Source organism: Phalangium opilio, unplaced genomic scaffold, assembly GCF_054372755.1.
Source record: "Phalangium opilio isolate 3A_F unplaced genomic scaffold, DU_Popi_V2 ptg000105l_1, whole genome shotgun sequence".
NCBI classification, from domain to species: Eukaryota; Metazoa; Arthropoda; class Arachnida; order Opiliones; family Phalangiidae; genus Phalangium; species Phalangium opilio.
The window spans coordinates 9,936,351-9,951,898 of record NW_028324207.1 but is presented as its reverse complement, the minus strand read 5'-3'; the positions used below and the strand labels follow the sequence as shown (position 1 = coordinate 9,951,898).

The window sequence follows — 15,548 nt, the reverse complement described above, 5'->3', positions numbered from 1 at the left end:
TGGCTCACCCGTAAAAGCTGCTGTGTGTGTTATAGTTATATACTGCATACTTTTATTTAAAATCAATATACGGGGTTCTCTCTGGGGAAAGATTTCCCCCTGTAATCGGTAGCCGCATAGGGGACCATTATACTAGCTGTTATACTCTAACATTACACGCTACACTATACATATATCAGAAGTAGGATGAGACTAGAAGTACTGAGATAACCAAATTCATCACTTGGTTAGCGAAAGTGAATATTCTTGACAAGGCAGCAACGGTTGTCCCTCTGGTGGTAGCGGTTTCTGAATTTTCCCCTCTCCAAAACGCGAGACGCTCGCGGGTGGTGGTAGAAGGGGCCGAACTAGATTCAAGCAGCCCCGGCTTCGTCCGTGTACACCCCCGGCTTCAGCTTCAGGGGAACGGGGGTAGGAAATGTTTTTGGAACTCGACCAATTTTTTCTCTCTAGTGTAGGCGCAGGGATGGAAGCGGCAAATAAAATCCTCAAATTTGTTCACTAGTGCCAGGATCTACTACCCCATGCTAGAGCTCTTAACTTCTAGTCTCATCTTACTTCTGCTAGCTGTTATACGCTAACATTACACGCTAACATTATGCTATATATATAACTTACAAACGATGTAGGTAGTACCAATGTATTTACTACAAAACACACATTAAAATGCAACTAAAACAAAGCAAATTAGATCTGAAGGGCCGGGACAAACACAAATAAAGTTATACGATATACATTCACTGTTATGTTGTGTATACTCGATTGACAAATTGAGAGTGCTTTTCAAACTCAAAGAAGTGGAACACTGCATTTTGAACTTAAAATCATTGTTACGTTAAGGGGCGTCTAAGAGGTGCGGTTTAAGTGGTTTTCATTTCGGTTCCAATATTATTAGTCTGTGTTCGAATCGAAACCAAGTTCGATTAATCGAAAAAAAATCGAACTAGTTCTTGTTGATCGAGCAACAATTTGAAAGCACGATTAATCGCCTATTAAAATGTTTAGGCGATTCAAAATGTTATTGATTTGATTATTCAAAAATGTTTTGGACCTATTCACCTATGATATCATAACTTATCCTATACCATTAAAATCTTGCATTTTTAACCTATCATATATTAAAATATTGCATTTTAACCTATCCTATATTAAAATATTGCATTTTTAACCTATCCTATATTAAAATCTTTTATTTTTAACCAACCCTATAATAAAATCTTATATTTTTAACCTATCCTATATTAAAATCTTGTATTTTTAACCTATACTATATTAATATCTTGTATTTTTAACCGATCCTATATTAATATCTTGTATTTTTAACCGATCCTATATTAATATCTTGTATTTTTAACCTATCCTATATTAATATCTTGTATTTTTAGCCTATTCTATATTAATATCTTGTATTTTTAACCGATCCTACATTAAAATCTTATATTTTTAGCCTATCATAAATTAAAATTTTACATTTTTAACCTTTACTATGTTAAAATCTTATATTTTTAACCTACACTGTAAATTCTATTATTTTTAACCTATCTTATATTAAAAATCTAATATTTTTAACCTATCCTATATTAAAAATCTTATATTTTTAACCTAAGAAATTAAAAACATGGCATATTGAATTCTTTAAGATTTCGCTGTAATGTCAACGTAGCGTGTGTTTTTTGCAAAACGATTTAATTAATGAATTTGTGAGGATTGAAATTTTGCACGTTGCAGTCAGAGTAGTCATTTCAAGTATGTAATGTGCTTACCGCATTTTTTATTTATTTATTTTTTTTTCAGTGTGTACACTTGTTTTTTTAATATGAATTATACGCTAAGTGTTGAAGTAGGCTGAGTACGCGTTACGCTATTGTTCTAAATCATCCTCGTGTTTATGTTAATTTTCAATTTGAAAAAAAAAATATTTTTGCAAACTCTACACATTCTAGTGAAATGTTAAAAGTTATCTCTTGACGAATAGTGGTCAATGTGTTATGTAACAACCCGCTTGAGTGTTAAAAATAACTATTCATTTGACAACACACAATGATGTTTAACCAGGGTTCATACAAACCTAGAAAACCTGGAAAAATCACGGAAATAAATAGTTGACAAAAACCTCAGGGAAAATTCAGCTAAATTTAGAATTCTTAGTAAAATTCAGGGAAATCTGGGATATTTGCGTCAAACAGGGGCCGAGTAATTAAGCAAAATATTGGTAAACATACCCCCCTGCATAGGATTAACATTACACTAAACTTTGGAGGCTCATAACTGTGGTTATATTAGAGATACGGGAATGTCCTTTGATTATGTAATAGTCATAATTACCCCCCCCCCTCCTTCGTTAACATTTGCTCCATAGAATACTCCATGTACGGGAAAAACCTGGAAAATTCAGGGAAGTATATGGGAAAAAACCTGGAAATCTCAGGGAAATTTGTTTTCCAAAAGATGTATGAACCCTGTTTAACACTATCAAAATATTGGTCCTTTTTTGGAAATTATGTCAAGCCATTAAAATTTGATAAGTTTTCAATTGGAAGAAAGAAAATTCCAATCCAGAAAAATGCAAAGTGAAATTTCAACATTTGCTTCTTTTACTTTGGAGTTTGGAAACTCAGCGGGCACTGTTCAACAGCGTAATGATATTAACTGTTAAAACCCCATAGAGAAAAAGTAGTTGCATACACACAATTCCAAGTAAAATTTAGTACACGCTTCGAGATTTGATATGTAAACCTATATGTTTATTTCAATCCTTAAGGTGTTTTACGTGGGAATGGCACGCGATCAAAGGGAAGCGAACTGCAACCCTGGACTTCAATAGACCATTTTAATTTGAATTTAAAATACAACACGCAGCTGTGTTAAGTAAAAACAGACATAAGCTATCGAAGGGGCTCGAGTTCTCCACTGGAATGGTCCATTGGCCCGCATTTCACGCACGATTGTTAGGATTAAAGTTCGCGCCAAGAGGATTATCGAAAGAACCTCAAACGGGAGGATGATAACAATTCTGTATTGGATGCCTTTTTACACCGAAGTTTACTGACTAGAAGCTATCAAAACTAATTAATAGTACCAATCAATTGAAAAAATAGGTTGGGTATAAGATTTGATTTAGTTTTCTCCTATGATTGATTCATACTTCAGCAGCAAAGGGGACAATCTGTTATGTTCGTTAATTAATTTTTAGGAAATAATTATTACCTGAGATAAACAGCGTTGACCGGGTCGAAACGGGAAGACACTATAGACCTATGAAATACCTGAATGATAATGTTGCATTGAAAACTTTACCTTTTCTTTACAACTTCAAAATTAAGTAAACGATGCTTAACTAGGGGTTAATCATAAAGCTACAATGTTATCGAGGGGGGCGGGTCTAAAATATCACGTCCCTAAGAGGCTTATTGGCAAGGGACGAATCTCCAACTCAACCTTGAGAAGACACTCAAGAACTATAGGCTATTTCTAATTTATAAACCGGAATTTACCCTAGTGTTACACTGTTTGTTAGATCATAGTTCCACAAGATATGTTCCATAAGTTAGTCACTGGTCACAAACTGGCGCTTGTCATGAATTGAGGGAGGTAGGTCATAGATTCGAGGTAAAGCAAAGCCTGGTCAGGCGCTGTCCAGGGCTTAGTAATGCAGGCTAAATAGGAACTAGATGGAAGTTCTGCAATACCGAGTGTAGGACTTCAATTCTCGCTTGTCGTTCTTGAACTAGACTGTCAAATTTTTAATGAACGTGAAATATTCGTTTTTCAGTAATATATGGAATATAGATTCCTTACTAAAACCTGGTTATTTTCCATGCTCGATGGCTTCTCGCTAGTTTTGGAGATTTTCCATAACCCACACCTGAGGAGCAAGGGGTTAACTAGAGCTTTCCATAGAGATGGAAAGCAACTGATGTTATCATGAACACGGGAGCAAGGGACTTTACAGTGTAAGCCCTTGCTACCCCTTTTGTATATTTCTTTAGATTTGGTTTGGCTCTCCTACAAGATAATCGAAATTAAGTGTACTATTTTTAAACTTACCCCAACCGGCTTGATTATTATTTAAACTTAGTCAAAAACTAAGTAAATACTTTGTAGCTAAGTTATTAGTTAGCCTGTGGGCATAAAAACACTATCGACCGCTACAATATTATGTAAATTTTGCATACCAACAATATTTATGAATTTATTTTTTACTCGGAACGTAAAATTTCATTTGATATCTTTGTGTTAATTTACTTCTTACGTATTGGCATTGTTTGGAGTAGGGGATGAATCTATAATATGATGTGGTTGGGATTTTATTAAGCCAAAAGATATTTTGTATATTGGGTGTTGTTTCGATTACGCCCTATACACCTCATATTTCATTTTTCTTTAGTTTCAGTTAATACTCATTTGCATGCGCGTATAGACTCTTTGCTCAATCAATTCTTCATTTTAAGTCGTAAATTTTGTGTCAGATTAATTTGGATACTCCCCTAATTACCGTTTTGATTGATAATAAGGACATAGCGGTCTCTTTCAACCTCTTATAGTTAACTCTTTCTATATAAGTAGCTATAGTTAATTGGAAAATGAAAGTTTTCGATTCGAAACATGTTTTAAATAAATGGTATGTGTTCATTTATCTGCCTCTATCATCAACGGATTGAAAGTTTGATTATTGGTTCTTTATTTGAGTAGGGATAGATTTAATTTTGGAAGTAGGAATGGAGAACCGAACGGTTAGAATTTAGCCCACCCAGGATAGAGCCCCTCCCTCCAACACGTACGTAACGAAAAGTTTAAATTATCTTATTGGCTGCTCACTTAAAGGCCGGGAAACGGCGAAAAGGGTTCTTGTCAAACTGAAAACCGTGCATCGAACTAACAATGGGCGACCGTGCTTCAAACTTTTTAGGGGTTCTTGTCAAACTGAAAGCCGTGCAAAGCGGTTCTTGTCAAACTGAAGATAAACAATGGACAGTCTCTTAAATGGGGGATGCACAAAGTCGGGGAAACAAAATTTAAGAGACTGTCCATTGTTTATCTTCAGTTTGACAAGAACCGCTTTGCACGGCTTTCAGTTTGACAAGAACCCCTAAAAAGTTTGAAGCACGGTCGCCCATTGTTAGTTCGATGCACGGTTTTCAGTTTGACAAGAACCCTTTTCGCCGTTTCCCGGCCTTTAAACAGCTACGTTCTGATGACGTTGCTGATGACGGGGACGGTGGCGAAAAATAGTGACGTAATTCCTTTTTACCTCTGTCGCTATGACCCCCCCCCTCTCCGTCCCGTGGAAGGAAGGGGGGTCCGGGACTTTGACGCGTGCCCACATTACTAGATCTGTTCTCCATTCCTACTTCTAAAATTAAATCTATCCCTGATTTCAGCAGAAAGGATATGTTTATAATTTGGAACTATTTCAAATCCATATTGGAAAATGGCGGACTAAAAATTAAGTTGCCTTGTTCTTACCACCATTAACGTCCAATATAAAATACTTCATACTAAAACATTACGAAATTCTCCTTGTTTTTGATACAATATTTCAAATCACTGACATTTTCCTGATGTTATTGAGAAAACTACCTTATAAACTCTCCTGATTTAATGACAATAATAATATAATTCACTGACAAACTTTCCTGACTTCTATTTCAATTTTAAAATTCCCTGAAAAAGTTCTCTTGGTTTCAATGACAATTTTAAAATCCTGAAAAAGTTCTCTTGGTTTCAATGACAATTTTAAAATCCTGAAAAAGTTCTCTTGGTTTCAATGACAATATTAAAATCCCCTGATAAAGTTATCTTGATTTCAATGACAATATTTAAATTCCCTGATAAAGTTCTCTTGGTTTTAATGATAATATTAGAATTCCATGATAAAGTTCTCTTGGTTTCAATGACAATATTAAAATTCCCTGATAAAGTTCTCTTGGTTTCAATAACAATATTAAAATTCCATGATAAAGTTCTCTTGGTTTCAATGACAACATTAAAATTCCCTGATAAAGTTCTCATGGTTTCAATGACAATATTAAAATTCCCTGATAAAGTTCTCTTGGTTTCAATGACAATATTAAAATTCCCTGATAAATTTCTCTTGGTTACAATGACAATATTAAAATTCCCTGATAAAGTTCTCTTGGTTTCAATGACAATATTAAAATTTCCTGATAAAGTTCTCTTGGTTTCAATAACAATATTAAAATTCCATGATAAAGTTCTCTTGGTTTCAATGACAACATTAAAATTCCCTGATAAAGTTCTCATGGTTTCAATGACAATATTAAAATTCCCTGATAAAGTTCTCTTGGTTTCAATGACAATATTAAAATTCCCTGATAAATTTCTCTTGGTTTCAATGACAATATTAAAATTCCCTGATAAAGTTCTCTTGGTTTCAATGACAATATTAAAATTTCCTGATAAAGTTCTCTTGCATTCAAATGACAATACTAAAATTCCCTGATAAAGTTCTGCTGGTTTCAATGACCATATTAAAATTCCCTGATAAAGTTCTGCTGGTTTCAATGACAATATTAAAATTCCCTGATAAAGTTCTGCTGGTTTCAATGACAATATTAAAATTCCCTGACAAAGTTCTCTTGGTTTCAATAACAATATTAAAATTAACGGATAAAGTTCTCTTGGTTTCAATGACAATATTAAAATTCCCTGATAAATTTCTCTTGGTTTCAATGACAATATTAAAATTCCCTGATAAATTTCTCTTGGTTTCAATGACAATATTAAAATTCCCTGATAAAGTTCTCTTGGTTTCAATGACAATATTAAAATTTCCTGATAAAGTTCTCTTGCATTCAAATGACAATACTAAAATTCCCTGATAAAGTTCTGCTGGTTTCAATGACCATATTAAAATTCCCTGATAAAGTTCTGCTGGTTTCAATGACAATATTAAAATTCCCTGATAAAGTTCTGCTGGTTTCAATGACAATATTAAAATTCCCTGATAAAGTTCTGCTGGTTTCAATGACAATATTAAAATTCCCTGATAAAGTTCTGCTGGTTTCAATGACAATATTAAAATTCCCTGACAAAGTTCTCTTGGTTTCAATAACAATATTAAAATTAACGGATAAAGTTCTCTTGGTTTCAATGACAATATTAAAATTCCCTGATAAAGTTCTCTTGATTTCAATGATAATACTAAAATCCCTATTAAAGTTTATCCTTGTCACTCCAATTAAGTTTTTCAAAGTCTGTAGCAACCCTAATAATAAAAATAATAATTAGGCTTAACAGAACACAGTAATGGCAGCTCCAAGTCTCTGCCGTTATAAAAACAAGTACGTGTTGTCACTACTACGTTCTCACCACACAGACTTAAATACATATTTAAGTAAAATTAGCTATCTGACTAATGCAGATCAGAGATAAAAAAATTAATTTGCATATTAAAACAGATGCTGAGAGGGGATTGGGTCGGAAAATTTCAAAAGAGATGAAAAGATCTGTCAGCTTTTCTGATGCGGATGATCCGTCCTCTTAATTTGATATTGAACTTGAATCTCAAAATCTGATGCATGATTAATAAACCAGAAAGATGCCCCACTCCCTCCCTACCTCCCTCCTGTCTTTCTTCGTTTCCCCCATCTGTACAGCATTCCTCCCGAGAGTGTATAAAACAGAGTATAAATAACTAAAACATTCCCAATTTTTTAAGTTTTATCATTTTTTTTTTTTTTTTGCTTTTCTTACGACATTAGTTCTTGGTCGTTCATATAATGACACTACTAGGGGTATTTTAATAGTATTACAACGGTGTAATGGACCTCATTTGTAAGATAAATATGCGTGAAAATGTGAATTCATTGGAGGTTCTTATGCTCATGGCAGACCTATGTTTAAAAGGCCCTTATGTTCATGGGGGCTCTATGTTTGCAAGGTTCATGGGAGACCTATGTTCATGGGGGCTCTATGTTTGCAAGGTTCATGGGAGACCTATGTTTAAAAGGACCTTATGTTAATAGGAGACCTATGTTTGCAAGGACCTTATGTTAATAGGATACCTATGTTTGCTAGGCCCTTGTGTTCATGGGTGACCTATGTTCGTAAGGACCTTGTGTTAATAAGAGCTCTATGTTTGCTAGGCCCTTGTGTTCATGGGAGACCTATGTTCGTAAGGACCTTATGTTAATAAGAGCTCTATGTTTGCAAGGCCCTCGCCGCCCTCATGTTCATGGTAGACCTATGTTTAAATGGCCCTTATGTTCAAGGGAGACCTATGTTTAAAAGACCCTTATGTTCATGGGAGACCTATGTTTAAAAGACCCTTATGTTCATGGGAGGCCTATCTTTAAAAGGCCTTTATGTTCATGGGAGGCCTATGTTTAAAAGGCCCTTATGTTCATGGGAGACCTATGTTTAAAAGGTCCTTTTTTCACTGGAACCCTATGTTCGTAAGGACCTTATGTTAATAGGAACCCTATGTTCGCAAGGCCCTTATGTTAAAGGCCGGGAAACGGCGAGAAGGGTTCTTGTCAAACTGAAAACCGTGCAACGAACTAACAATGGGCGACCGTGCTTCAAACTTTTTAGGGGTTCTTGTCAAACTGAAAGCCGTGCAAAGCGGTTCTTGTCAAACTGAAGATAAACAATGGACAGTCTCTTAAATGGGGGATGCAAAATGCCGGGGAAACAAAATTTAAGAGACTGTCCATTGTTTATCTTCAGTTTGACAAGAACCGCTTTGCACGGCTTTCAGTTTGACAAGAACCCCTAAAAAGTTTGAAGCACGGTCGCCCATTGTTAGTTCGATGCACGGTTTTCAGTTTGACAAGAACCCTTCTCGCCGTTTCCCGGCCTTTAATAGGAGCCCTATGTTCGTAAGGACCTTATGTTCACAGCTGGAAGCATTTGCTGAAAAATAACAATTTTTGTTAACTGCATTTTCCATTTTATAGAAGGTAGGGTTGGTACCGGTAATTGGGAACGATTCTAATTGGGAACCCTTTTTCTTTAAAATTTTGTAACAAATTTTTGGATGGCTCAAATTCCTTTTAAAAGGGCTCAATTTGTAGATTGAATATCGAGGATTACGATAAAAATGGTCCGAATATTGTAGGAATACGTGGATGAAAGATACGGACCAATATACGCACCAACTCGGACTCATCAACTTAAGTTGATGCCAATTTTAGGTGTTTCTTGATACAATACCGTCGGGGAATAAGCTTTAGCGAGAGTTACAATAATCCCACGATAACAAACCTTTAACCATTAGATAGATCACGTTTTTAGCTATAAAATTGATATTAAAATCTCTCGTTTCGATTCGGAATTCGATTCAAAAATAGAGTTGGAAAAAACCAAGTAAAAATTGCAAATGGGAACACGACGTTTCGAGGATAATTAGAATCATTTTTAAGCTATTTTACTAAAAGATTAAACGTAAAAGTGGTGTAAACAAGCTACTTTCGGATAATATTAACTTTAAAATACATCATTGACCCAAAAAATACTCAAATTTCGCGCCTTTAGCAAAGTTTTCAATTTAGCCGTAAGAGGGCCATAGCTACCACTACATATTGGGCGGGAAAACGGCAAACCGAGTCAGCTGTTATGCTAGAGGCGAATAAAATGTGACTTCTCAACAAATTAGTGAGCATTTTGACTCAGGTATTGTTTTTAACTATATTATCCTATTATCACTTATCAAATCTGCGTAAACTTTAATCCAGGTGCATGAATTTAGGCCCTACGTATTGGTAGCTTTTTTCCTAGGGCCTTTTTTATTCCTCCCATTTGATTAGCATTGGTGTTCCCATTTGGGTCCCGCGTTCACTATTTAGAGTCAGGGTGTTCCCATTTACCAGCGATTGTTCACATTTGGGGTCCTCTAAGGGGTTTAGGAAATAGGATATTGTGCAAAATTTAAAAGAGTTAAAGAGCTGAAATCATAGCGAATTGTGTCTAAAGAATCAAATTTCATGTCCTGAAAGTTTCAGGTGTCTAACGTTAGCGCCACGAAAGTTATTCAAAGATTTGTAAAAAGTGTTCCCAATTACCAGTACCAACCCTAGTTGTGGTTTTTGGTGAACCTTAATTATTTTAAAATAAATTTCATTTTAAATTTTGTTAGATAGCGCTTTCTAGTTGTAAGAATGGAATGTTTAAAAGACCACAATAGAGAGATGACGGCCACTTTCAAGATAGCTAATAGGTCAAGACTCAAGAACAGAAATTGCAATCGTTTTAAGGTGAAATTTTGAGAAGAATAGAACTACTTAAATTTAACAATGGCAATAAACTTTTAAGTAAATTATAAAATTTTATATTAAAATGAATTGAAAGTAGATTTTTGAATCTACAGGTAGCGATAGCTGTTGACGAATAATTTCTTAAACTAACAGCGCTTGCGAATTTAACAAGCTCGCCCCACGTGGCCTAAATTTAAAGACGCTTTTGCCTTAGTTTCATTAATGATTTATGAAAATATTATGGTAATTAAAGACCGACACGGTTTTAGTACAAACTTAAAAATTATATTTGAGTAATAATTACAAATTACGAAAATAATTATGAAGTCCGATATAAGAGTAATTAAGAAGGATCAAGAACCCTTGGCTCGAGGGACCCTCTAGATCTTCACAATGAAGAGTGATTGAAATATTATCATTAGCAGTCAGTCAGCGGGCCCTTTTACAGTTAATGACCCAAAAAACCCCGCGTGTTTAATTGGGTTTTACCCACCACAAAAAAACCCACTTAAAAAAACCATCACTAAGATGTTCAATTTTGATGCTAGAATAATTTTATTTGAAAGATTGCTTAAGATATTTGTTTAATATTTGTTGTTTTAACTTTAAAAGTACTTTATTGTTTATCATTTTTAATGAAACCTTTTAAAAACAATTTATTAAGCAGTTTCCTTTGAATGACATCACTCAACTGCTAAAGATAAAAAACCCAAGTACCCAATAAAACCCAAAAAACCCAATAAAACCCAGAAAAAACCCAGAAAAACCCAATAAAACCCAGAAAACCCCAATAAAACCCAGAAAACCCCAATAAAACCCAGAAAAACCCAATAAAACCCAAAAAACCCAGAAAAACCCAAAAAAACCCAATAAAACCCAAAAACCCCAAAAAAACCCAAAAAACCCAATAAAACCCAGAAAAACCCAATAAAACCCGGTGGGCTTGGCTTTTTTTTAAAAAAACCGGATTTTTTTTAACTCTGTTACACTAATTAATAAAGAACTAAAAATTTACTCATAATTTATCAACTCCTGTTACTTAGTATATCACGTAGGGAAAAGCACTTTCTAACTCAGAATTGAATAACACTAATAGTTTTAGAGCGGCAACTCCTTTACAAGTTTGACTTTAAATATCTGTTACCGGTAATAGTTTTATAAATAGTTTTTCCTCATTACGACAAAAATATATTTCATTTTTAATTATAGGGGCTTGTTTATCCATGCAGACGCTGCATAATTTGGGATGTCTTTTGTACAATCTTTATCTTTAATTTGTACTACACTGTTCAATTACTTCACTCTGAACTGACCGTGACATTCTGAATGAAATTGTATACACGGAATATGATGGGGAGTTTTGATTGTAAGGGTAAATATTTGCAAACTTAAATGTACGTTTTATAATGAAAAACTTGCTATAGTAAATTCAGGGCTTTGTCGTTCTTTGGATCTTTGCGTGTAATTCAGATTCTAGTTATTTTCCATCATCCCAGCTTTCAATTAATATGGAAATATGTGACCAAATTGTGAAATAATAGATGAAATCACAAATTAATGTATGAAATCACTAATTAATCTATGAAATCACAAATTAATGTATGAAATCACTAATTAATCTATGAAATCACAAATTAATCTATGAAATCACAAATTAATCTATGAAATCACTAATTAATCTATGAAATCACGGATTAATCTGTTAGTTAAATCACGGATTAATCTATGAGCTTTTTGGCGAAATTTCGAAATCATTTTCGAAACTGCTCAATTTTGTACTAAATTACGGAATCCTTTTCGAAATTGCGCAATTTTGTACTAAATTACGAAATCATTTTCGAAATTGCGCAATTTTGTACTAAATTACGAAATCATTTTCGAAATTGCGCAATTTTGTACTAAATTACGAAATCATTTTCGAAATTGCGCAATTTTGTACTAAATTACGAAATCATTTTCGAAATTGCGCAATTTTGTACTAAATTACGAAATCATTTTCGAAATTGCGCAATTTTGTACTAAACTACAAAGTCGAAAAAGAAATGTACTAATCTTTATAAATGTTTCTAAACTTCAAAAAAAATCACAAAATTTAGGTCGAAATCATGAAATTTACTACAAAATCCCGAGTTTTATGAGAAAAATCACAAAATATATATCGAAATCATGAAATTAACCACAAAATCACGAATTTTATTAGAAAAATCACGAAAGTTATGATAAATCACGAGGTCAAAAAGAAAAATCACTAAATCTCTATAAATATATCTAATCTTTTGGAAAATACAGAAATTAATATCAAAAATCACGAATTTTATGAGAAAAATCTCGAATATTATTAGAAAAAAAAATGACGAAATGTTTGTTGTAATCTCGAAATCCCTTGAGCCTTTTATGTGAATGTCGGTATCGTACTGTTAAAAGTCATAACACGGGGTGTCGCGTCTCCATATACGGTTGCGTTAAACACGCGTTTCCACATATATATATGTCCGTAAGATTAATGGTTTAGAGTCGGTCCCCAACAGAACAAAACTATACCTAGTACTTAAGCGTAGAGGGCTCGAGGTCGGCCGGCATATAGCAACATTAATGTTGTAATTAACCGTGCTAACAACAACTAAAAGAGGTTGTGTACTATTTTATTATGTTCCGCCGATAAATGTAGCCAAATTAAGCTAGGAACTTTAAATAATATGAAGTAGAATCTGCATAGTTAAACAGCAACAACTTGATAAATAAAATAGCTATTATTGGAGATGTGAAATTACCGTAATTTTTAAAAATGGTAATTTACCGGGTAAGTTACGGAAAAATTACCAATTAAAATTTTGAAATTACAAAAATTACCGTAATTTTTTTAACAGGCTTATTACCGCGGTAATTTTGTAATTTACCGGTAAATTACCATTCTGAAATTACGGTAAGATATAAATCTGTAATTTACGCGGTATTTGGTAAATTACCGGTATTTTGAAATTACAAAAATTACCGTAATTTATGGTATTTTATATTTTAACAGGCTTACTACCGCGGTAATTTTGTAATTTACCGGTAAATTACCATTCTGAAATTACGGTAAGATATAAATCTGTAATTTACGCGGTATTTGGCAAATTACCGGTATTTTACCGACTCACATCTCTAGCTGTTACAATTACGCCGCTTTGTGGTGCACTTCTCTCTTAGAAGAGAAGTATTATATACTTCTGATAATTCTAATTAAATTTAGGGGTTACACTTTAATCTTAAATTAAAACTGTCATAGAAGTTACATTTTCACGAGTGGCTAAAAGTGCGCCCCTATTTAGGGTAGAAATTTAATAAAATACGAATATTGTGGGAAAAGGTTACAATAAACAAACTAAATAGCAATAATTTGGAAAAGTTGAAATATTTTGGGTTAAAACATACCCAATTTAGTAATATTTTGGAAAAGGGGGAAATTTACTCCTTCCACTGTACCACCCTTTTTGGATCACCCTGTTTATAAATCACACTTAAAATACTTAAATTACGTAATAAATGAAACGGACTAAAAATGTCAGGTTTGTTTTTAGCGTGTAACTTCGTTTTTATTTGAATCTTCGATCTATACAATTTAACCCCGAGCTATTTACATTAAGGAGAGATTAATTTTCTGCACACTATATTACACTTCTCCCGTACGTTCTGCGCACGCGTGCGCCAGTTCAAATGTAATAATAATATTAATAATAATAATTTTATTTTCGAATGTTTGTTTTAGAATTAAACACGTTTACTTTTTAATAATGGGGAAATTCGGTAGACGAATTTTAATTTTCTGTTTGGATATTTTACTAACTGCCGGCTGTACTTGTACTCTAATGCCTTTGTTTGTTTGAAGTTCAAACGAATTAGCATAAAGTTTTCATTAATTTTCAGTAACGCGCTCACACTACAGACTGTGTAAAAATACTGTCTTCCGGAATAGGGACTTTTAAAATTAATTCAAAGGAATTAAAGATTTTGAAAATAATTCGATCAGAGGATTAAAAAATAGTTCGATCTGGTTTTAGGGGATTTTTTCAAATTAATTCGATAGAATTGAAGAGAATTTTTCAAATTAATTCCATAGAATAATAGAGAATATTTCAAATTAATTCGATTGAATTGAAGAGAATTTTTCAAATTAATTCTATAGAATTATAGAGAATTTTTCAATTAATTTGATAGAATTATACAGAATGTTTCCAATTAATTTGATAGAATTATAGAGAATTTTTCAAATTAATTCGATTGAATTGAAGAGAATTTTTCCAATTAATTCGATCAAACTGTAGCGAATTTTCAAAATAATTCAATCAGATAATTTAGAGGATTAGAAATTAGTTCGATCGGGTTATAAAAGATTAATCAAATTAATTCGATCGGGTTTTAGAAAATTTTTCAAATTAGGAATTTTTTGAAATTAATTATAGAGAAGTTTTCAAATTAATTCGATCAAACTATACAGAATTTTTCAGAAATTAATTTGATCGAATTACGGAAACATTTTCAGAAATTATTTTGATCGAATTATAGAGAATTTTTCAAAATTGAATTTGATCGAATTATAGAGAAATTTTCATACTAATTCAATCGAATTATGAAGAATTTTTCAAAAATGAATTTGATCGAATCATAGAGAATTTTTCAGAAATTAATTTGATCGAATTTTGAGAATTTTTCAAAAATTAATTCGATCGAACTATAGAGAATATTTCAAATTAATTCAATTATATTATAAATTTCATTCCTTAATAACAGAATAACAACTTTCGAATGAGTCCAATAAAAGGAAACTTTAAAAATAGTTCTGCAGGAGATAATAGAAAAATTTCCAAATTAATTGTGGGTAATAGAGCATTTTCAAGTTATTTTTAGTTACAGTTCTTTCGCTCCCAAACTTAATTAATAATTAAAATGAAATGCGAGTTGCAATTAATCATCCGATTTTATAAAAAAGATAAGTCTGATTTGCATAATACATTTTTAAATTAATTTATTTAAAACCAAACCAATGGAGTTAATTTTCCTGAAATTTAAATTATGTTATCTTGAATTTATTACTAATAGGGTCAGTGTGCCTAACTTTGGACAGCTGCAACTTTAGACACTTTTATTATAAAAATCATATTTAATTACTGGATGCATCAAATTGATAATGAAATAGCTTATTTTAAAGCTTAGAATGTGAGGAATTTAGAAAAAAATACTTCAAAGTCGTAGAATAACATCCGACTACGTTACGAGCCAAATTAGCCCACTCCCCAAACTCGTCCATTTAAATTACGGCCAAATTTGACGGGGGTCAACCCTTTGGCCCCG

At 32.9% G+C, this 15,548-nt stretch overlaps 1 long non-coding RNA gene across 1 annotated transcript in view; it reads left to right on the top strand.

Moving 5' to 3' along the window:
- Positions 1-383: 383 nt before the first annotated feature.
- LOC149629897 (uncharacterized) overlaps positions 384-15,548 on the top strand; it is an 86,205-nt gene continuing 71,040 nt past the window's right edge. The window contains exon 1 of the long non-coding RNA XR_016374402.1: positions 384-458. This is a non-coding gene — a long non-coding RNA (uncharacterized LOC149629897). The remainder of the gene's footprint in view (positions 459-15,548) is intronic.